The following is a 22,251-nucleotide window of genomic DNA, read 5'->3' as shown; positions in this document are numbered from 1 at the left end:
GCGGCCACCCAAGCTCAGACTGCTGCCATTGTGGCTGGGTTTACGACTGTTGACTGGGGCTTACAGTGTGTCGCAGCAGCCCAGCAACCTGTGCTCCAACAGATTGCTAGGAATGCTGAGGCGCCGCCCCGGGGAATGGCAGTGGGTCAGTGGAGCAGGACCCTACTGTCCTCTGTTCCCACCACAGTCTACAGCCCGGCCTTCTAGGGCCTGAGCTGCTCAAGGTCATCCTGTAAGGCCATCTGAAGTCTCCCCCATGGAAATTCAGAAGTGGCCCTAGAGATAGTAGATGCATTGCTGGTCATCTTCCAGAACTCAATAGACTCTGGAACGGTACCCATGGATTGGAGGGTAGCTAATGTTACTCCACTATTCAAAAAAGGTGGTAGAGAAAAAGCGGGGAATTATAGACTGGTAAGCCTGACATCGGTAGTGGGGAAAATGCTAGAGTCTATTATAAAAGATGTAATAGCAGAGCACTTGGAAAGCAGTGACAGGATCGAACAATGTCAACATGGATTTACAAAAGGTAAATCATGCTTGACTAATCTACTGGAATTTTTTGAGGATGTAACTGGTAAAATAGATAAAGGAGAACCAGTGGATGTGGTGTATTTGGACTTTCAGAAGGCTTTCGATAAGGTCCCACATAAGAGATTAGCGTGCAAAATTAAGGCACATGGGATTGGGGGCAAGGTATTGACTTGGATAGAGAACTGGTTGGCGGACAGAAAGCAAAGAGTTGGAATAAACGGGTTGTTTTCCGAGTGGCAGGCAGTGACTAGTGGGATACCGCAAGGATCGGTCCTAGGACCCCAGCTGTTCACAATATATATTAATGATCTGGACGAGGGAATTGGATGTAATATCTCCAAATTTGCAGACGACACAAAGCTGGGTGGGAGGGTAAGCTGTGAGGAGGATGTCGTGAAACTCCAGTACGATTTAGACAGGTTGGGTGATTGGGCAGAAACATGGCAAATGCACTATAATGTGGATAAATGTGAGGTTATCCACTTTGGTGGCAAAAACAGGAAGGCAGATTATTATCTGAATGGCAATAGATTGGGAGAAGGGGAAGTGCAAAGAGACCTGGGTGTTATTGTGCATCAGTCGCTGAAGGTAAGCATGCAGGTGCAGCAGGCGGTTAAGAAGGCAAATGGTATGTTGGCCTTCGTAGCAAGAGGGTTCGAGTACAGGAACAAGGATGTCTTGCTACAGTTGTACAGGGCCTTGGTGAGACCGCACCTTGATTATTGTGTGCAGTTTTGGTCACCTTACCTGAGGAAGGACGTTCTTGCCATGGAGGGAGTGCAGCGAAGATTCACCAGGCTGATACCTGGGATGGCAGGAATGACGTATGAGGAGAGATTGTGTCGATTGGGCTTATACTCACTGGAGTTTAGAAGATTGAGAGGGGATCTCATCGAAACCTATAAAATTCTGTCAGGTCTGGACAGACTAGATGCAGGAAGGATGTTTCTGATGGCCGGGGAGTCCAGAACCAGGGGTCATAGTCTAAGGATAAGGGGTAAGTCATTTAGGACTGAAATGAGGAGGAATTTCTTCACCCAGAGAGTGGTGAACCTGTGGAACTCTCTGCCACAGAGGGCGGTGGAAGCCAGTTCATTAAATATATCCAAGAAAGAGTTGGATATATTTCTTGAGGCTAAAGGGATCAAGGGATATGGGGAGAAGGCAGGGACAGGGTACTGAATTTGGATGATCAGCCATGATCTCATTGAATGGCGGAGCAGGCTCGAAGGGCTGAATGGCCTACTCCTGCTCCTATCTTCTATGTTTTTGTTGTTTCTATGTTTCTACCAACCATGCTGCAGCCACTGGGGGAGCACTTTGTAGAAGCACTAGATCAGGAAACGGCATCCAAAGACAGGCAGTAAGGGATTGCACAAGGGTGATTAATTCATATCGTATGTGTAAATTGATAAATTTATTAATTTTGCTTGGAATCTTTTGTGGTGGATCTCATTTCAGCTTTGTGTGTAGCAGGATGCTGTGATATTCCGTGACAGCGGGATGGTATGATGGGGATGTGGAGAGCAACGGTGATCTGGGGTTTCATTCATTGGAATCGGAGTCTGATGAGGCATTCACGGACAGTCCGTCTGGAAGGGGGATTGGCTGCCTGCCTCCTCCCTTCTTCCTCTTCCTCCTCCCTTCCTCCCCTTCCTCTTCCTCTTGCTCATCTTCCTCTTCCTCCACCTCCTCCTCTCCCTCGTCCTCCTCCTGATGTGGTTCCGCAATCCGTGGTGGCAAGAGCTGTGCCCACATGATGGCCAAGTTGTGCAGCACACAGCAGACCACCACGAAATGGGACACCCGCTCTGCCGAGTACTGGAGGTCTCCTCCCGAGTGGTAAAGGCAGCGGAACCGTTGCTTCAGTAGCCCAATGGTTTGCTCGATAATGTTCCTGGTGGAAGCTTGATTCTCATTATATGAGTGCTAGGCACGAGTGCTGGGGTTGCAGAGGGGAGTCATCAGCCAGGTGCAGAACGGATAGCGCTTGTCTCTGAGCAGCCACCCTCGAATTTCATGTGGTGGCTGGAAGATTGCTGACACACCAGACTTACGCAGGATGAAGGCATCATGGCTGTTGCCAGGATAGTGGGCATTGATCATCAGGAAGCGCTGGACGTGGTCGCGCACCAACTGGACATTAAGTGTGTGGTAGCCTTTGCGGTTGCAGACGACCTCAGGATTGTTATGTAGCGCCCACAAAGCCGCATGCGCGCAGTCACCATTTTTACCCCGAATTTGGCGGTAACGGATGGCGCTAAACCCCTGAATCTTTAGCCCTGTGTTTCTTAGTGAGTGTTTTTACAATTAAATAACTTGCTCGCTACGTAAGAGGGCATTAAGAGTCAAGCACAAAGTGCACTGGCATCATCTGGAGGTCAGACTTGAAGGGTATTAGAGAACCAGTTGGGTTTTTACAACAATCTTGCAGCCTACAAATTACCAGAATTGTTGAATTCGATTTCACAATTTGTTAAGATGGGATCTCTACTCTAGGCTTCTAGTCCAATACTAAACTATTGTACCTTGAATTCGAAGTTACACATGATACATTAGCAATAAAGCAAAGAACCATGGGAAAAGACACAACCATCACTGACACATGACATAAAATAGGTTAATAAATTGCTTGTACTGTATGTTAACTTGGTCCAGAGATTTTCTTGCTAATTGGGTTGTAGAAGGTGGCAGCACAGCAAAGAATGGCCATTAATGTTAGTTGAGGATGTTCAGAGGACAGTATTTTAGAATGTTGATAGAGCCACATTTTCAGTGTAATCTGGTTAATAGGATTTCTTGAAGAGGTAGGTCTGACACTTAATGGAGTATTCTGAGATGAGCTCCTGGAAAACCAGTCTTCTTGGCTTCACTGGTGTTTCTGAAGCAACATCCTTTTTGGTCAGTGTCTGTGTCCTACTTTGGCCTTGATCTTGCATTGGTCTTTTCCTTCTCCATGGTTAGGTCTCTTTGTATTGCTGGGAGAGCCTGATGGAGCTCCACTATAAGGTACGTCCTGACATTCAAGACAACTGAAGCACTGCTTTAAGGTACCAGTGGTATCAGTGGTATGCTCAATAATGAACCTAGTAGTTGCATGGGCCCTTGCTTCTGTCTATGGCTGCTGTTAGGGCATTATTAGCCATGGTTGAAGATGGTAGCCTTCTTTGTTCTTCCTCATCCCCATGCATTATATCCAGTTATAGGGGAGCACTAAAAGCAATCCCTATAGTTTACAATTGAATGGTAACAAAATTAAATGATATGGGCAGCTTTATGGGATTCTTTCTCAATTGGACAAAACCTGGCTGGCCTTTAGTGCTTATTTTAAATGGCCTGGGTACACTGCCAATTGCTGCAAGCAAACAATAATTTTATTGGTTTCCTATTAACAGCTGATTTGCATTGTACTTGAAAGAAGGCTCTCACATTCTGTGCAAGAGAGTGCATTGCTGCCAGTCGATAGGGATAGGAAAATAACATAAAGAACAGAGTGGGCAGGAAGCTAGTGGTTTCTTGAAATCAGGATTTACTGTCCCCCATGTGCACAATTCTTGTCGGCAAAACCAATTTTGCTGCACTAATTTCCAAGTTTATATTTTTATATAGAGAACTATCAGTGGAGCTTGGGATACAGGTGGTCTGCTCCAAGGGGAAAGGTTGCTGCATCAGTAACCTATCAATCTGTTTTCTCTTTTTGCTGGCACGGACAGCTCACTGCAACAATAGTTGCCACAATGCTTACTTAAAAGGGCTAATTTTGAGATTCTGTGCTCCCAGTGACAGTTGTACTTGGAGGGAGTGCAGGTAGGACAATTTGGGATCCAATTTTGTAGCTCTTTCTCGAACCCCATTCCTTTCGACCCTAGCTTCCCCAGACAGTTTGTAAATTTAAATTTTGATGTGATTGGTGCAAGACAAATATAATTAAATCTACAATAATACCTACAAACTACCCCCCAGTAGCAATATCAAAGTCTTTAAAGTGGTTTAACCTTTACATGCTTAATGTCAAAAACCTCTATCAGCCTTTACAAAATTGAATTCCTTAAACAGATGGCAATGGTCTGGTAAGACACTTTATCGTGTTTATATACAGAGAGGGTATAGTTTTGGTCATGTCCTGTGCTACAAATGTATTATTTTTATCTTATTTTTAGAGAAAAACTGTATTGAAAATGTGCCATGGACATGGATTGTCAGTGTTGCCATAGTGATGGCATATGCAAAGCATGCTCTTCCAAGAAATGACACTGCTGATAAACTCCCTAGCATTGCATAGGTGACATCTGAGAGGAGTTTATGTAGTGACTCAGACAGACTGATGATTTAGTAATGTATAAACAAACATTTGAGTAGAGACTGTAAAGAAATGTGATTGCGATCTACAGCTACTTAAGAGTGGGTTGTATCTGATTTTTCCAGAGGGCAGAAATATCTTGTTAAATCTTTTGTTTTCATAACTAATCTGGTACCCTGTTGAACCAGTTCATCATGTGTTCTTTCAGATCGACTGGAGTGACGGCTGCGATTAAACCTGGTTGGCCTAAGGCAAGCGACTGCACCCCTAGTGTTGGTATTAGGGGTGTAATGCACTCTCCAGTTTGAGAGGATGACCGTTGCCTTGATTTGAGCACTCAGTGGATACTGGCCCCTAGCTCCACACCCACTCCTAGTGGTAAACTGTTGGGCACCTTCAGTCGCAGCCAGGACTAATTTGTTGGATTGCTGACCTTAATGTTGTCAAGCTGGCATGGAAACTGTGCAAAACCTTTATTAGTAAGCCAGCCTACCAGTATCACCAGGAAAAATATTTCCTAATCGGTTTACGCATTCATAGATTGATAGCTTGCTTCGGAGTCAGAGAGTCGGTGGCAAAGCAACTCATTGGCAGCATGCGCAAGGATTAAAACAGACTATTTAAATTTCTTATGTTCTATGGAGCCATTTTAACTGATGGTACAATTCTCTGAAACATGGGAAATTTGAAATGGTGGGCTGGCTTATAAAAGACGAAGTGAATTTGCCATCTTAAGTTTCAGGAATTCGGCATCAAAATCGAGATCTCCCGTGGATGCTTCAAGGAGTTGAGGAGTTTGTTTCCAGGGAGAAAATTGTAACAAGTGGCAAGAATTACTTTTGTCAGTGAACCTCAGACCTGCTCTCTCAAAGTTTCACCATAAGTTGGTAGTCATTTCTGTGAAAGTGAGTTTATTGAATGCGTCCCATGCATGCTTGGGAATGGGGTCAGGTTGCAGGTTGGCGTGAATTTGCAGTTGTAATCGGCTAAACCCATCCGTAACCAAATGTTATCCACAACAGGATACAAGGAGCACTAGTGTGATGGAAATTAATAAATAAAGAAAGTGGCGGATTGTTGATGATCGAATAGCAATGCCATGTCGCTCACTTAAAACCAATCTTTTTACTTGTTGGCTGACCAAGCCAACATAACTCGATGCATTTGAGCAACACGCAATTTGCTTTATATAGAACACTAACTGCAGTATAAAATGGTTGCACACACGGGAACTGAGGATAACTCATTGCAACTTCACGGTGAGCCAAGCCATCTGGACTACACCATGGTGTTCAAATAACCACAATGAGTGAAAATATTCCCAAAATCTGGAGCACAAATGAGCCAAGAAGGAACCTGCTTGCCCTTACTTTATACTAATGTTATTATCCCAGAAGGATTTCCCACTTAGAATCCGTGATGACAGTCACACATTTAACAATTTGTTATGTAACTTACAACACATAAATAACTCAGACACTTATAATATTTACTGTTTTAAGAAGTAATTCCTAGATCCAGATGCAACAGAATCCACTTAAACCCTCTGCCTTCTCCTCGAAGAAAGCATTTTCTCATTTTTAACTCTGAAATGTTGATTACGAATGAAGGAAAAGTAACAGTAATAAAAAACGATCTAATAAAAGCATTCAAACCATAAAACTTGAGGTAGTAGATTCAGACAAAAAAAATGTACTTCACTTACCTTTCGTTATGTTTAGTTTTCTCTATCTAGTCAACCTAAATCAGTTTCTTCAACTATATTATCTCATGCCTCACACCAACTATCCCCTTTGACAGTCTTATAAATCTAGCAGTGAATGGAATGTGCTTTGTGATCTTGGACTTGCTTTTTTCAATGCTCACTGGAGGCCATAACCCCCAGCTGTTGCCATAGCTACAGTTTTGAGAAGAAGGGCAGTCCAAAGCCCACAATTTAATTATTAACACAGCAGGGTGACAAGTATCCTTCATTTATTCTAACTGCTTCTAACTTCCTAATTTACATTGCCTCAGACTATTAAACATCTGAAGTTCATTCAGAGTTTACAGTACTCATAACAATTTTACTAACTGAACTCAGTCAAAACACATAGTCACAAAGATAAAGAGAACAGTAGCAATAAAATATATCAGCATGTCTGAAATTAATAAACAATGTCAGGGGGTATTATGTCCGTGTATAATTGAGACACGGACTGCAGGAGTTGATTATAACAAGTCTTTACTGGATGGAGACAACCTGGAAACTGAAACTACAGAAGCCTGCTAGGGCCTTTTATACAGGGGTGGTCACTGCCGGTACTGCAGTCTGAGACCAGTTATTCCTTTAAAGGTACATACACAACAATTCCTCCCCTTTTAGATAAACAGTACATAACATTCATTTAACAACGAAATGATAACTAATTACAATTACAATTACGGTTGCTAGATACATTGGTTGAATTTAAGCAATTATAAGTTCAGTCTTTGAGGAGGCTTCCTGATTCTGTCTGGATAACGCCTCTTTGGGGTATCAGGTTCTTCTGGCAAAGTTGAGTCGGGATCAATGTCGTTGTTTGGTTCATCTGCTTCCAATATCACCGATTCTGCGGTAGATGCAATTGGTACTTCGATTTCATCGCCAGGTGTATCAGATCGTGGTGTGGAGTTGACGTTTTCCAGTGACTCTAGAATCTGGTCAGCATGGCGTCTTACAATGCTCTCTCCAACGTCCACGGTATACATTAGAGGTCCTTGCCGTGTACAGATCGTTCCTGGCTGCCATTTCTCTGTGCGGTAGTCCCGGGCCAAAACTGGTTGACCTATCTTAAAACTCCTGGTCGGCCTTTCATTCATATTCTGAAACTGCCTGTTCTCCACATCTCTTCTGATGTTTGGCTTAAACAAATCCAAGTGGCATCGTAGTCTTCGATTGAAGAACATCATGGCTGGAGTTTGGTTGGTAACCGCATGTGTCGCATTCCGGTAGGCAAACAAGAAGTTATCCACCTTGTGTTGTAGGGGTATATCTTCATTACACATTGCCTTGATAGCCTTCTTGAATGTTTGAACAAACCTCTCGGCCAATCCATTAGTGGCTGGATGATATGGGGCGGATGTGTAATGCTTAACACCATTGTTCTTTAAGAACCTCTGGAACTCTTCAGACACAAACTGTGGTCCATTGTCAGAGCAAATCTGTTCAGGCAGCCCATTTCTGGCGAATATGGTTCGTAAGACTGTGATAGTTTTTTCTGTGGTGGTTGAGGACATTTTTATTACCTCTGGCCACTTTGAATGTGCATCCACCGCAATTAAAAACATCGAGTCCATAAAGGGACCAGCAAAATCAATGTGCACCCTTTGCCATGGAGATGAGGGCCACTCCCATGGATGTAGAGGGGCTTATGGTGGGGCGTTTTGGACCTTCTGGCATCCTGTACAGCTCTTGGTCACCTCTTCGATTTCTCTATCGATTCCCGGCCACCACACAAACGCTCTGGCTAAGTTCTTCATTTTTACCCCTCCCAGATGACCCTCATGAAGCTCATTGAGCACTCTATCCTTCAATTTGGGTGGAATTACTACTCTGGATCCACACATCAAGGTTCCTCTGCACACTGACAGCTGTTCTCTTCTCGGCGAGAATGCTGGCAGCAGTGGTTCGCCATGTGCTGGCCATCCCTTCACCATTAAATCATAGGCCCAGGAGAGTGTCGGGTCATTTCGTGTTTCCTTTTCTATGTTTGCATTCGTCACAGGGAGACATTCGACTATGGTCGAGTGGAATATCTCCACTGGATCCACTGCAAGTTCTTCTTCCACCGTCGGCAACGGTAGGCACGACAATCCATCAGCATTCCCATGCTGTTTAATTCTTTTGTACTCGATGTCATATTGGTGTGCCCCTAGGAAAAGGGACCACCTCTGTAGCCGTTGTGCTGTCATTATCGGTACGCCCTTCTGAGGGTTGAAAATGGAGACAAGAGGTTGATGATCAGTTAGTAGAGTAAATTTCTGACTGTGCAGGTAGTGATTGAACTTCTTCACCCCCCACACCAGGCTGAGGGCCTCTCTGTCAATCTGGGCATAGTTACGCTCGGCTGAAGTTAACGAGCGTGACGCAAAAGCTATCGGCCTCTCTGAACCATCAAGGAATTTATGTGACAGTACCGCCCCAATGTCGTAGGGAGACGCATCACACGCCAGTCTTATCGGTAGTGATGGGTTGTAGTGAGCCAATACTTCTCTTGAAGTGATTAGGTCCTTACTCTTCTGAAAGGCCCGCTTACATTCATCGCTCCATTTCCATGCTACTCCCGTTCGTAGTAGGGCGTTCAGTGGGTGCAGAATTGTGGACAAATTCGGCAAAAACTTATGGTAGTAATTCACCAATCCGAGGAATGACCTCAGTTGCGACACATTTTCAGGCGCTGGAGCCTTAACTACCGCTTCAATTTTGTCCGGGGACTTATGCAACCCCTCTTCATCAATCACGTGGCCACAATACGATATCTGTTTCTTAAAAAACTCGCACTTGGGGCGATTGGCTCGTAGCCCATGTTCACGTAGTCTAGTGAGCACCTGCTCTAGGTTGGCAAGGTGTTCACTGTCATCTTCACCTGTCACTAGGATGTCGTCCAAGTAACACTGAGTCCCCGGAATCCCTTGCGGGACTTGTTCCATCGCTCTTTGCCATATCGCCGGAGCTGATGCTACTCCGAATACCAGTCGATTATACTGGTAAAGACCTTTGTGAGTGTTTATCGTGAGATACTTCCTAGAGGATTCTTCAACCTCCATCTGCAAATATGCTTGTGCTAGGTCAATTTTTGTAAAACGCTTCCCTCCAGATAGTGAAGCGAAGATATCTTCTATCCTTGGAAGAGGATATTGTACTGTGTGAAGGACTGGGTTCACCGTCACCTTGAAGTCCCCACAGATGCGAACCTTCCTTGGCTCCTCAGACTTATTGTTTAACGTTTTCTTCTTGACAGGAACGATGGGTGTCGCCCACTCGCTCCAGTCTACCTTAGATAACACGCCTGCATTCTCCAGATTCTCCAGCTCTGCCTCGACGGCTGGGCGAATTGCATATGCTATCGGTCTTGCTTTGAAAAACTTGGGAATTGCATTCTCCTCTATTTTTATCGAGGCGGCTACGCCTTTAAGAGTGCCCAGTTCTTGTTGAAATACCTCTTTGGCGTCAGCTAAGATTGTTGAGAATCATCCAGGAGTGATGTCGTCATCCTTTTTACCAGCCACCGTCAGTGCCTGAATGGAGTGCCAGTCTAAACTTATCTTTCTGATCCATTCACGTCCCAATAACGGTGGTCCACCATCTTGCAGTATGTAGAGATACAATTTCCGTATTTTCTTGCCGTTTTATTCGACAGGCACCCTTATTTTTCCTCTGGGGTATACTTTTTGCCCCGTATACGTCCTCAAGACAATGGATGTCTCTCTCAAGGGTATGTGTGAGAATAGTCGCTCGTAGTCTCATCGATTCATGACGGTTAGAGCTGATCCTGTATCCAATTCCATTTTGACTTGGGACCCTGCTATCGTGAGGGTGACCCAAATGGTTCGGTGATCCTCTTTTGCGATTACGTTGTGAAGTTTGAGACAGCTTAGTCTCTTGTTGCCGGATTCACTATCGCTCATCTGGTCTTCGGAACTACTGTCCGTCATCTTTTGTACTTTCCTGTACGGTTCCTTAGTAGCCTTTTTGTTGTCGTTGGTCTTCTTCCCAGACCTGCAAACTCATGCAATGTGTCCCATCTTTCCGCATTGCCTGCATATTTTGTCCTTGGACCAGCAGTCCTTCTGGTCATGGTTTGTTCTGCCGCAGCGATAACATTTTGCAAATCCCTGTGTCATTTCGTGGGTGCCGTATTCCTGTGGCTTTTGTTGTATTTCCGCAGCTCCCCTGGCTGCTGCTTCGTATGATACTGCCACGCTGAAAGCCTTATCTAGTGTCAGCTCTTTGTCTGAGAGTAACCTCTTCTGGGTTCCTTCACTCAGGAGTCCACAGACAAATTTGTCCTGTAGGGTATCTGCCAGTCCTGCTCCGAAGTGGCAGTGTTTTGATAGCTTGCGTAGTTCCGTAAGGTAATCAGCATTGCTCTCATCTTTATGCTGATTTCTCCTGTGGAATTTAAATCTTTCTGCTATCAGCAGCGGTGCAGGGTTTAGGTGTTCCTGTAGGATAGCAACAATTTCGTTAAAACTCTTTGCCTTCGGTTTGGCTGGAGTAATCAGGTTCCGCAATAGGCCGTACGTTCTTGCGCCCTTTAAATTTAGCAATACCGATGCCTTTTTCTCATCGGCTATTTCGTTTGCCTCGCAATATACCTCGACTCTTTCCACATACGTGGTCCAGTCTTCTATTGCATTATCGAAGGCAGTGATATAGCCAGTCTTTGGCATCTTGAAAATCTAAGATGGTGCTGGATTAAGATGGCGCCTCCCGCGCTTTGCCTTCTTCTCCGCTGTTGCTAGTGCTGCTTTCCGCGGTTTCCGTGGCAAACTGCAGCTCCTCGCGGCTTTCTGCGCGTTTAATTTTTTTATTTTATTATTTTCCCGTCGTCGGAACAACCCTACGGGACTCTTGCCTCCCTCTTCTCGGGTCTGTACGCTGCCTGGCTTCGTAGCACCCTGTGTGCTCCACCCTCTCTCTCTCTCCTCTTCCCGACAACGCTGCTCGGCCCCGTTGCAAGCCACCCGCTCGAGTTCTAGACCGCCGCAGCCCAGGAAGGATCAGTGTACTACCTGCCACCAGCCCGATTAGCTGAAGCACCGTCGACAGGATAACCAAGCCCCGCTCTCGACAGCCTCTCCTGCAAATCTTCAACTCCGCTGACTCAGAGGCGGATGCCCACAGTCGACGCCCGTTTCTACTGTTTCTTTCTTCCTTCTGGCCTCGACCTCTGCTAACTTCGCTTCAGGGATGGATCCCCATGAGGTGGTGCAGACTGTAGGTAAGTTCGTATCTGCTCGTCGCCAATATTATGTCCGTGTATAATTGAGACACGGACTGCAGGAGTTGATTATAACAAGTCTTTACTGGATGGAGACAACCTGGAAACTGAAACTACAGAAGCCCGCTAGGGCCTTTTATACAGGGGTGGTCACTGCCGGTACTGCAGTCTGAGACCAGTTATTCCCTTAAAGGTACATACACAACAGGGGGTGATTACTTTTGCTCGCTATATAACCATAGCAGGAAGATTTCCTTTCATCACTGTTTCTAGCAAAATTGGAAAATTGATCTTTTAGACACTTTTATGATCTCACTAGAAATAGTGTTCAGAGGAAATCTTCCCACTGTGTTTATGATATCTATAACACATAGTGACTGGAGGAAACCTTCCTCCCATTGTTTCATACTATTTAAAACAAAACCTGCTGATTGCAATTGGAACATTTCCCAGGTATGTTCTATCCACAAAAAGCAGGACCAATCCAACCCAATTAATTACCGCCCTATCAGTCTACTCTCAAATATCAGCAAAGTGATGGAAGGAGTTGCCAACTGTGCTATCAAGCGTCACTTACTCACCAATAACCTGCTCGATGATGCTCAGTTTGGGTTCCGCCAGGGCCGTTCGGCTCCAGACCTCATTGCAGCCTTGGTTAAAACATGGACAACAGAGCTGAATTCCTGGAGCAAGGTGAGATTGACTACCCTTGACATGAAGGCAGCATTCGACCAAGGGTGGCACCAAGGAACCCTAGTAAAACTGAAGTTAATGGGGATCAGGGGGGAAATTCTCAAGTGGCTGGAATCATGCCTGGCACAAAGGAAGATGGCCATGGTTGCTGGAGACTAATCATCCCAGCAGCAGGACATCGCTGCAGGAGTTCCTCAGGGCAGTGTCCTAGGCCCAACCATCTTCAGCTGCTTCATCAATGACCATCCCTCCATCACAAGGTCAGAAGTAGGTCTGTTTGCTGATGATTGTGTTCAGTTCCATTTGCAATTCCTCAGATGATGAAGCAGTCCACGCCCGCATGCAGCAAAACCTGGACAACATCCAGGTGTAGGCTAGATAATATTCATGCCACACAAGTGCCAGGCAATGGCCAGCTACAACAAGAGAGAGCCTAACCACATCCCCTTGACATTCAATGGCATTACAATCATCAAATCTTCCACCATCATCATCCTGAGGGTCACCATTGACCAGAAACTCAACTGCAGCAGCCACATAAGTGCCACGGCTACTAAAGCAGGTATTCTGTGGTGAGTGGCTCACCTTCTGACTCCCCAAAACCTCTTCACCACCTACAAGGCAAGTGGATAGTATTCCATTACACTCCTGACTTGTGCCTTCACCGCCTACAAGGCACAGGGCAGAGGGCATCAGCGCAGGGCTGCACCGCGCTGCAGGAGACACCCCCAACACAGGGTTTACAGGCCGAGGATGAACTTCCTCAACCTGACTCAGCAGCAGTGCCTAAGGAGGCTGAGACTTTTGCGAGAGGTAGTCACTGACATCTGCACGATGCTGCACCAACACCTGGAGCCCAGAGGAGCGGGTGGACACTCCTTACCAGTGGTTGTCAAAGTCACCACCGCATTCAACTTTTTTGCTTTAGTGTCCTTCCAAGGATCATCAGCAGACATCAGCAGCATCTCCCAGTTCGCCGCACACACTTGCATCATGCAGGTTACTGATACCCTCTTTGCAAAGTCGCACAATTACATCCACTTCTCCACGGATGAAGCAAGTGTAACCGCTTGTGCGGTTGGCTTTGCAAATATAGCAGGCTTCCCAAGGGTGAAGGGCATCGTAGACTGCACACATGTGGCTATTAGGGCACTCCATCATAACCCAGCTGTATTTGTCAACTGCAAGGGCTTCCACTCCCTTAACGTACAGCTGGTGTGTAACCACAGGAAGAATATTATGCATGTTTGCGCCAAGTTCCCTGGCAGTTGCCATGACTCGTTCATCCTGTGGCAGTCTACTGTGCCTCAGCTCTTCAATCCGCCAACCCAACTTTCCGGATGGCTACTTGGAGACAAGGGCTATCCCCTGAAGACGTGGCTAATGACACAGATGAGGAGCCCATCAAACGAAGCTAAGGAGCGCCACAATGCGAGCCACATTTCCACCAGAAGCATCATCAAGCAAACCATCGGCTTGCTCAAAATGCGATTCAGATGCCTCGACAGATCAGGTGGAGCCCTACAGTACTCACCAGCCAGGGTCTCCAGAATCATCGTGCTCTGCTGTGCACTGCACAACATCGCACAGCAGCGTGGTTTACTGCTGCCTGAGGAACAAGTGGCTCAGTGCACAGCCTCCTCAGGGGAGGAGGTGGAGGAGGAGGAGGAAGACCTTGCGGAGGCAGATGTGCCAGTTCCACCAGCACGTGAGCACATTGCTGACCGTGAGGCAAGAGATGCACAAATCTATGCCAGATTCGCTTAAGTTTATGAAGCAAACACATATGGCTGCCACATGGAAATGAGTGTCTGGCCGACCTTCTTAACACACTATACACCATCTGTACAATAAACTGTGGGTTCCTATCACTCTCACCACCATCATTACAGATGAAAGATGCCCTGACACCTCACTGTGACACTTCCATTTCTGGGCACACATAGGCCAACTCTTTGAATCTTTGCCATCGCATTTCTTTATTACAATTAAAATAACAATGATAATCTTCACTTTGTATTACATCAAAACACCCAAGTGACTACCTGTTATGAATCTTATGATCCATGAAGAAAGACTCATGAAATAACACTGGATGGCCAGCTGGTGGCGCCGTCCAAGGAGTATAAATACTCGGGCGTGGGCCCAGCTTGCCCAGGGCATTTTGTAAACAGGAACTAGTGAAAGATAACTAGACCTCCATGTTTTGAAACAAGTTGATTAAAGTCTTGCTTTATACCCGAACCAAGTGCATAGTGAGTTTTATTACATTACTTCTATGTGGTGCTTCCCCTGTGGCTTCAGCAGATGTTGAGGCCCCTTGCTCACTTTCATGCTGCTCCTGCTTCGACACCTTTGGCGGGCGTCCTCTAAGTTTGGGAGTCTGGGAGGGCTCGGCAACAGTCTGCTCCTCCTGCGGCTGTGCAGGGGCTGAGACGGCCACCTCAGTTGGGTGAGAAATCTAGGGCTCTGGCCGAGGGCTCCGCAGTGGCATGGGAGTGTGAGCGCTTGGGGAGGAGCCCACACTTCCTTGTTGTCGACCACCAACGTCCCTCTCATGGGACGGCTGCACTTCACTGCTAGCAAGCAGCTGGAGAGCACCTTGCTACAGATCATTGGGGCCATGAGGACCCATCTCTGTACTGACAGTCCTCAAAACGGGGACGTCCATGTACCTCTGGTTCCTCTCCTCAATAGATGTACATCTATCCTCCATAGCAACTCATCTATTTAGAAAAGTCACCATGTTCATTTGCATCTGGTGATTTATGTCCTCCATGGAGGTTGCCATCCTTTCCATGGTGGCACCTACATTCGCCATTGTGTGCACCACGGCATTACTCATGTTTGAGATGGACTCCTCCATTCTCTGCACACTTACAGTTACAGTGGTTGCAAACCCAGTCAGAGCCTCCTGCACTTGTTCCTGAAATTCCAGCACCACTCTCTTTCTGGATGGCTGCAGAGGCACAGGGTCTGAACTGAGCTAGCAGAGTCCTGCGGCCTCTGATGAGGACTCTCCACTGCTGTCCCTGTCTCCACCATCTGCTGATGCTCACTTGTGAGCTGTGATACACCAGGTGACAACCCTACTCTATCTCCTGAAGGTCCCACTGAGGTGTGAGTATCTGCGCTGGTGCTGGGTGCGCTCAATTCTGCTGACCCTACACCCTCAGAGGTTGCAGCTTCCTCTGAGGAGTCTTCCGGCTCTTCCTCCTAGACAGTAGGGAGGGGGGCTCTCAATGGTCCTGTGGGGGAGTAAAGGCATGAGTTAGACATGTGATATTAATGTAGCAGACACATCGAATTGTGCAGATGATCAGAACTCAATCTGTATGAACATCAGATGCCATATCAGTCACTCATGCAATCTAAATGAGAGGGTTGCAAATCTATTCTGTCACCAGCTTGCTCTACTGCGCCCGTCTCTCCGTCCCCCACTTCCAGCTCCTCAGCACTTCCGACGATATCGAGAGCAGCCTCCTCAGCGGTGGTCAAGTGCCCCATGTAAGGTAGCTCTCCTCTTGTCCTGCCCCTCTCCCTCTTATTGTGGGCTCTCTTTTCCTGCAGTGAGGGACACAAGTGGAGTTTGAGTGAGAATGTTGGAGTGAGTGTAGAGAATCCATAACATAGATGCTTAGAGGGAGACAAAGATGGAGTGAGGTGCCAATACCAAGGGCCCTCCCTGTGCGTTGTTAGTTGTTGTCATTGCATAACAGTGAGAGCAAGTGTAAGGGGTGCATAGTAGGATGGTGAAGTGATTCTGTACATAGGGAGAGAGGGATGGTTAAGGGTGCAAGGGATGTAAGGGTAAAGTGGGATGTGCAGGAGTAAGTTGACAATGCAGAGTGCTGGTGATGAGAGGAGATGGGGAGCAGATTGAAGGTAAGTGCGATGTTATACTCACTTTTGTTGTGCGTAGCAGATAATTGAACCTTTTCCTGCACTGAACCCAGGTGTGGGAGCACAAAGACCTGGCGCTCACCTCCTCAGCATTTTGCAGCCAGGCTGCCTTGGTTTGCTGAGGAGGCTTCCTCCATCCATTTGAGGGGAACAGTACCTCTTGGCGCCCTCTCACTCCCTCCACAAGAGCATGGAGGGAGTCATCATCGAATCTTGGAGCGGCCTTTGCTCTTGAAGCAGTCATTTTGCTGTCTGCCACACTGAGAAGCATCAGAATATGAATGAAAAACCACAAGGCTGCATGGGCCCCTTAAATGCAGCTGAATGGAAGACATCAGCAGAGGCGAGCAGCAGACCCGAACCCACTGATTGGGCCCGGTTAGCGCGCACGACAGGCTTAATAAGCCTAGTTCAGGGAAAATAGTTCATTCAGAGCAGCTGAAACTGACAGCGGGACTGGATCCCGCCAACAAGCCAATCCGACTCCAACCTGCCGCCAATGGTAAATCGTGGCCAAGACTTCAACAGTTCACAGGGCTTTGAAAACGAATTTTTAAGTGCTCAGATCAGTGTGAAGGGCTGCTTCAGATTGAATTTCAGCACTGCTCTAGAACTACCAATGAGAAATGACTAGTGAGTGGCAATGTCTGTCATTCCACCGTGCCCTGATTTACTTAAAATGCTAACTGGAGTGTGAAGTGTGTATACACGCAGCTGGAACAGGAATGAGCCAATGGCTACTTACTGTCACAATTCTCTTATCACCCTGTAAATCAGTTAAACTCAAATTCCCATAAATGAGATCAGAAGTTTCCAGTGTTTGAAAAGTTCCCTGATTTTGTAATAAATAGTTTGAGCTGTAATAACAATACCGACACAATTCTGACACTCTTCCTGAACACAACCAAAGTATTTCAAATTAATCTAATCTATGTTTCAAACAGGAAAACTGTCCCTTGTTAAACCACTTTTGGCAGTAACTCCAGGAAATAATGCCATAATCATACCATTACTGTTGTGGTAACTTAACCAGTTCAATCATAAGTTAGATGAAATTCTGGTAATTTAGCACCTTAACCAGAAATTATCTTTTATTAATGAGTGTGACTTAATTTCTACTAACAAAACTCACCAAAGCCAATGGAAAAGATAATCAGCCGAAACATAAAGCGGATGGCCAATTCGCCACTGCCCGTTTTGCGCTACAGTCAAGACAAATTTTGCCCCCCAAATTTCTCCGGTCTTTCCTTAATCCTCAGACCTCTGGCAGTCGTGATCAGCCTTGTGGCTCTTCCCTGTACTGCCTCCAGTGGTTGAATGTCTCCCTTGTGTCTCAGTGACCAGAACTGGACACAGTACTGAATGTGTAATCTGACAATAGTACCATACATTTTGATTATAATTTCCTTTTGTTGTGAAAAATAAATCACCTGCATAATTCAGTTAGTATTGGGTGGGGGTGTGGGAGAGAGAACCTGTTTCAATGCTTGACACTGAACCAATTCACTGCACCCAGTTTACCAGAAGAGGATATGACTTAATCTTTAGTACATTAGAATTTTAACTCAATTTTCTTTAAAGATACTAAAGGGCAATGTGTCAACAGGTGCTTTGTAGCTTGAAAGACCTGTGATGTCATGTGCATAGAATTCCAGAAAGCATTTAACAGAATTCCACATGAAAGGCTTTAATGGATAGGGATTCAGGGTAAACCTGGGAACAGTTAAGAAATTGGCTGAAAAGTAGAAAAGAGCAGGAGTGACATCAGGGTAGGGTGAAGAGAGGTGGACAAGTGCATAGTACTGCACATAGAAAAAAAATGGGCAACACGCATGTTCCATGAATGGTGTTGAAGTAGTTCAGGATAAAGTTGAAAGAAATCTCGGGGTCCTAGTAGACTCAATGTTCAGGGGGGCTAGAAATTCACCTCTTTTGCGCCTCCCGTTAGCGCCTCCGGGGCGCATTTGGCTTTGTGACCGGGTGCGGCAAGAATATTGACGCCCGCGAAGTTCCCGTCGAGGTTTGCGGCGGCGGTAACCCCATGCGCCACAATCTCCTGCACCTGGAGATCGTGACGTCACTGTACTGTGCATCGCCCCAGTAGCGCCCCGGACCTGAAATTCGGTTCCGCCCCCTGTAGCATCGCCGGGCGACAACACCGACAGCTGCAGGAGGCGTTGTCAGGGAGGCTGGCCGCTTTGGGGTGCGATATTTAAAGGTGACGATGGTTGCGTCAAAAAACAATTTTTTTCTTAATGCCTTACGTCCATTTTTCAGCATTTTCTTCGGCCGCGATTGATCAGCCCTGCACTCTTCTGGAGTGCTTGGGGTTGATCGTGTCAGATCGCGGCTGCCATCGGCGACAAGGGATCTTGTTTCAATACAGAGCCTGCAGCGATGGCCCTTCCCTTTAAGGGAGGGGAGGAGCCTCCGTTCCCAGCAGCGCTGCCCTCGACATTGGGCAGCGCTGCACCGCTACCACCCCTCTTGCCGGCTTTAGCGCTCCAGGGGAAGTGGTAGCGTTTCATTCAGCGCTCCATTTCCTTCCTGGAGCTCTAACAGCCAATTTACTGGAAGTTCACAATCATTAGCGCCTGGTGCTAATTTTTCAAGATTTCAAAAGTTCTACCGAATTTCTCCCCGAACGTGTCTAATGCCTACAGAGCAATAAAGAACAAAGCAAATAGAACACTGAACTATTCAGCCAACACAGTAGAGTACAAGGGATTCGATAGGATAGATACAGAGAAACTATTTCCTCTGGTTGGTGAATCAGAACAAGAGGGAATAATCTTAAAATTTAGCTAGGCCATTTAAGAGTGAAATCAGGAAGCAGTTTTTCACACAAAAGGTAGTGGCAATCTGGAATTCGTTACCTAAAAGGCTGTAGATGCTGGATCAATTGAAATGTTCAAGCCTGAAATCAATAGATATTTGTTAGGTAAGGGTTTCAAGGAATATGGAAATGGCGGGTAAATGGAGTTGAGGTGCAGATCAGCCATGATCGAATTGAACGGCTGGAGGAGCTGAATGGCCTACTCCTGTTCCGATGTTTCTCTGTTCCTATGCTCTATAACAGCAATTCATGTGTACTTCTAATCTAGTGTACTGTTTTTGCAGCCTACGATATTGTCTCATCTACACCAGAGAAACTAAATGCAGACCAGATGACTGCTTCATTGAACATCTCTGTTCTATCCATAGGTGTGGTCCTGACGTGCTGTGACTCGCCATTTTAACTCCCCTTCACATTCTCACTCTGACTTCTCCATCTTTGGTCTCCTACACTGCTCCAATGAAGCTCAAAACAAGCTTCAAGAACAGCACCTCATCTTTCTGCTGGGCATACTGCAGCCCTCTGGTCTTACCATTAACGTTAGTAACTTCAAACCTTGGCTAATCCTCCATTGTCTTCACAGCAGTGGGTACTTGTGGTGTGGGGAGATTTTGTCAGTGCCTGCGAAGAAGAGAGGCAGCTTGACATTTGGTCAGAGATCCTTGAATGGAGCGCAGCACTGGAGGGAAACTGGGCCCTTGGTGTGGACCTGTTTTTTTTTTCTATTCTCACCATTGGCAGATCCACCATAGGAACATAGGATCAGGAATAGGCCATTCAGCCCTTTGAGTCTGTTCTGCCATTCTATTAGCTCATGGTGATCTGTCCCTCAACTGCATTTACTCGCCTTCGCTCTACATCCTTCGACACCCTTACCGTGCTCTGCTTATATTTTCTGTTGTAATGTAATTTCTGCTGCATTTGCAGCCCTTTTAAAAAAAAAATCTTTATAGTTTCTTTATTTCTCGTGCTTATGTTGACGCATCACAAAATTTCGAACAGTAAAGAAAGTATCAGTTTCAGACAAGTGAACCATTGACATTTTGCCCATTACTAGTGGCATAAGACTGAATTGTGAGCAGTTAAACCCTAACTAAATTAAAATGTAATTGAGTTGTTGCAAGCAATCATAGTGGAAATGTATCTGGCCAGAGTAACTCTCTCACCTGTTTCTTAAACCATTCTCTTCAAAGCCATAGGCAAGGCCACAGTGTAAACTAATAAAAACAGATTGGCATATCGACATGGAGGGAAAGCCAAAAGTTCAATGAAATACTATTTAACTGTGAAAGTAAATTGCACACAGCTGGTAGTAAAGGTCTTAGAATTTGTTGTTTTTAGTTAATTTAAATTATTTATTAAACTCCATGGGGACATTTACTAAGTGTACCTGCAAAGACTGCTCCGATTCCTTTAATTCCTGGATCTTATCTCCAACTGGATTCTCTTGCCCTAGTTTCTACAGTGACCCTACTGGCCACAGAAATGTATAAAACAGCATATCATTGGACTTACTGTGAACAACTTCCATGGGTGATCCGCTAGTATTGAGTAAAAATCAAATGCCCCGCTAGACTAAACTTTGGACTTAGATTCATAAACCGGCAGAACTCAGCGTGAAGAAGGCAAAGCTTTTGTCCTACATCAAAAAAAGTCTGTGTTTTTGGATGTATGTAACATGACAAGTTGCATGGGGTAATGGTATTAGAAATAACTACAGCTAAGATGGAAGCTGCTTTTCCTTACTAAACTACAAGACGGAGCCCATAACCCAGCGCTCTGTGAGAATGGTCTGACAATATGGTATTTGCCACCTTTTAGTGGAGAGCATGGCGGGCATTCCACATGGTTTCTGGTGTGTTAGACTACAATTAAAGGGTAATCGTTAGTCCTGTGGCACGCAGGTTTCGGTTCATAGGAGATCAGTCTACTTATGAAAACTGCTGTGACCATAATTTAAAACTGTTGGAAGAAAGCCTAAATGATAAAATGGCCTTGTGGAACAAAATAACCCTGGATTGTTTGATAATTGGAAAGTAATTACCTACCACTACAACAAATGTGTACATAATCCAACACTGCAGAGTCACTTCACATAATGAACCAATTTACATTTTGCCGATACTGCTTTTGGGTTGGAAAACAGGATGTATGCAAGAGCAATCTAGAGCTGTCTGTCAATTTTCCATCCCGCTCTGAGGAAGCACTTAGCGTCTACTGAGCACATTTTCTGATATAATGTGCTCACCTTGCAGATAATTCTGCCATGAACTTTATTCCACCATTTTAAGGCTCGGCGCATTGAAATACCAAGATGAAGTGTCATCAATCCTTTTTTTATACTGTTACAACAAGTCGGTTGAGCAAAACCTTAGGTTATGTTATCTTATATATATCTTATAGTTATCTTAAGTATATCAACAAACCTGAAACTGGATAATTATAGAATAACCAGTCCAATTTCATCAAGTTTACATACATTCTGAAATGGAGAGGTAGGACTCCAATTGGTGTCATGGGGGTAAAGATTGTTTATGGCCCATTTTCAGGCACTTAACAGACAGTGCACATGAAGCGCATGCCCCAACTGGGATGCACGAGATCGCCCAAAATTTGACCTCGGGCCTCACTTCAATTACTTGGGCAGGCTGCCGGCGCCTGTCGAGCCTCCAGAGGCAGCTGGTCTATTGCCAGCATTCCAATTTCAGACTGCCAGCGTCGCCGGCAGCAGCCCTCAAGGGGGAGGGGAGAAGGACAACGAGAGGGGGGGGTGGGGGGTTTGATCATGGGCCGGCAGCGAACCTCAAAAGTGCTGCAGAGCCGGGAGAAGCTGGAACGTTTTATTTTAAAGCGTACCTTTTGGTAGTGGTAACTGCTTAGTCATTGCTGAAGAATCCATTCATCGCTCATCAATTCAGTGCATGGGTCCTGAAACAGGTGTTAGAACCCTCATTTACATATGTAAGGGGCCTAACATCTGTTTCAGGGGAGTGCTAGGGGCGCCTGGGCAGCTGCCTATT

At 45.8% G+C, this 22,251-nt stretch overlaps 1 protein-coding gene across 1 annotated transcript in view; it reads right to left on the bottom strand.

The window, feature by feature from the left end:
* LOC147107775 (exosomal polycystin-1-interacting protein-like) overlaps positions 1-6,685 on the bottom strand; it is a 50,070-nt gene extending 43,385 nt beyond the window's left edge. The window contains exon 1 of the mRNA XM_086007076.1: positions 6,540-6,685. The gene's annotated coding sequence lies outside the window, so the exon portion shown is untranslated. The remainder of the gene's footprint in view (positions 1-6,539) is intronic.
* Between the last annotated feature and the right edge of the window lie 15,566 nt (positions 6,686-22,251).

This window comes from Somniosus microcephalus, chromosome 14 (genome assembly GCF_052327205.1).
Source record: "Somniosus microcephalus isolate GS21.2 chromosome 14, FLI_Smic_1.0, whole genome shotgun sequence".
NCBI lineage: Eukaryota > Metazoa > Chordata > Chondrichthyes > Squaliformes > Somniosidae > Somniosus > Somniosus microcephalus.
Note: the sequence above shows the minus strand (reverse complement) of the source record. Positions and strands in the feature narration are given on the sequence as shown.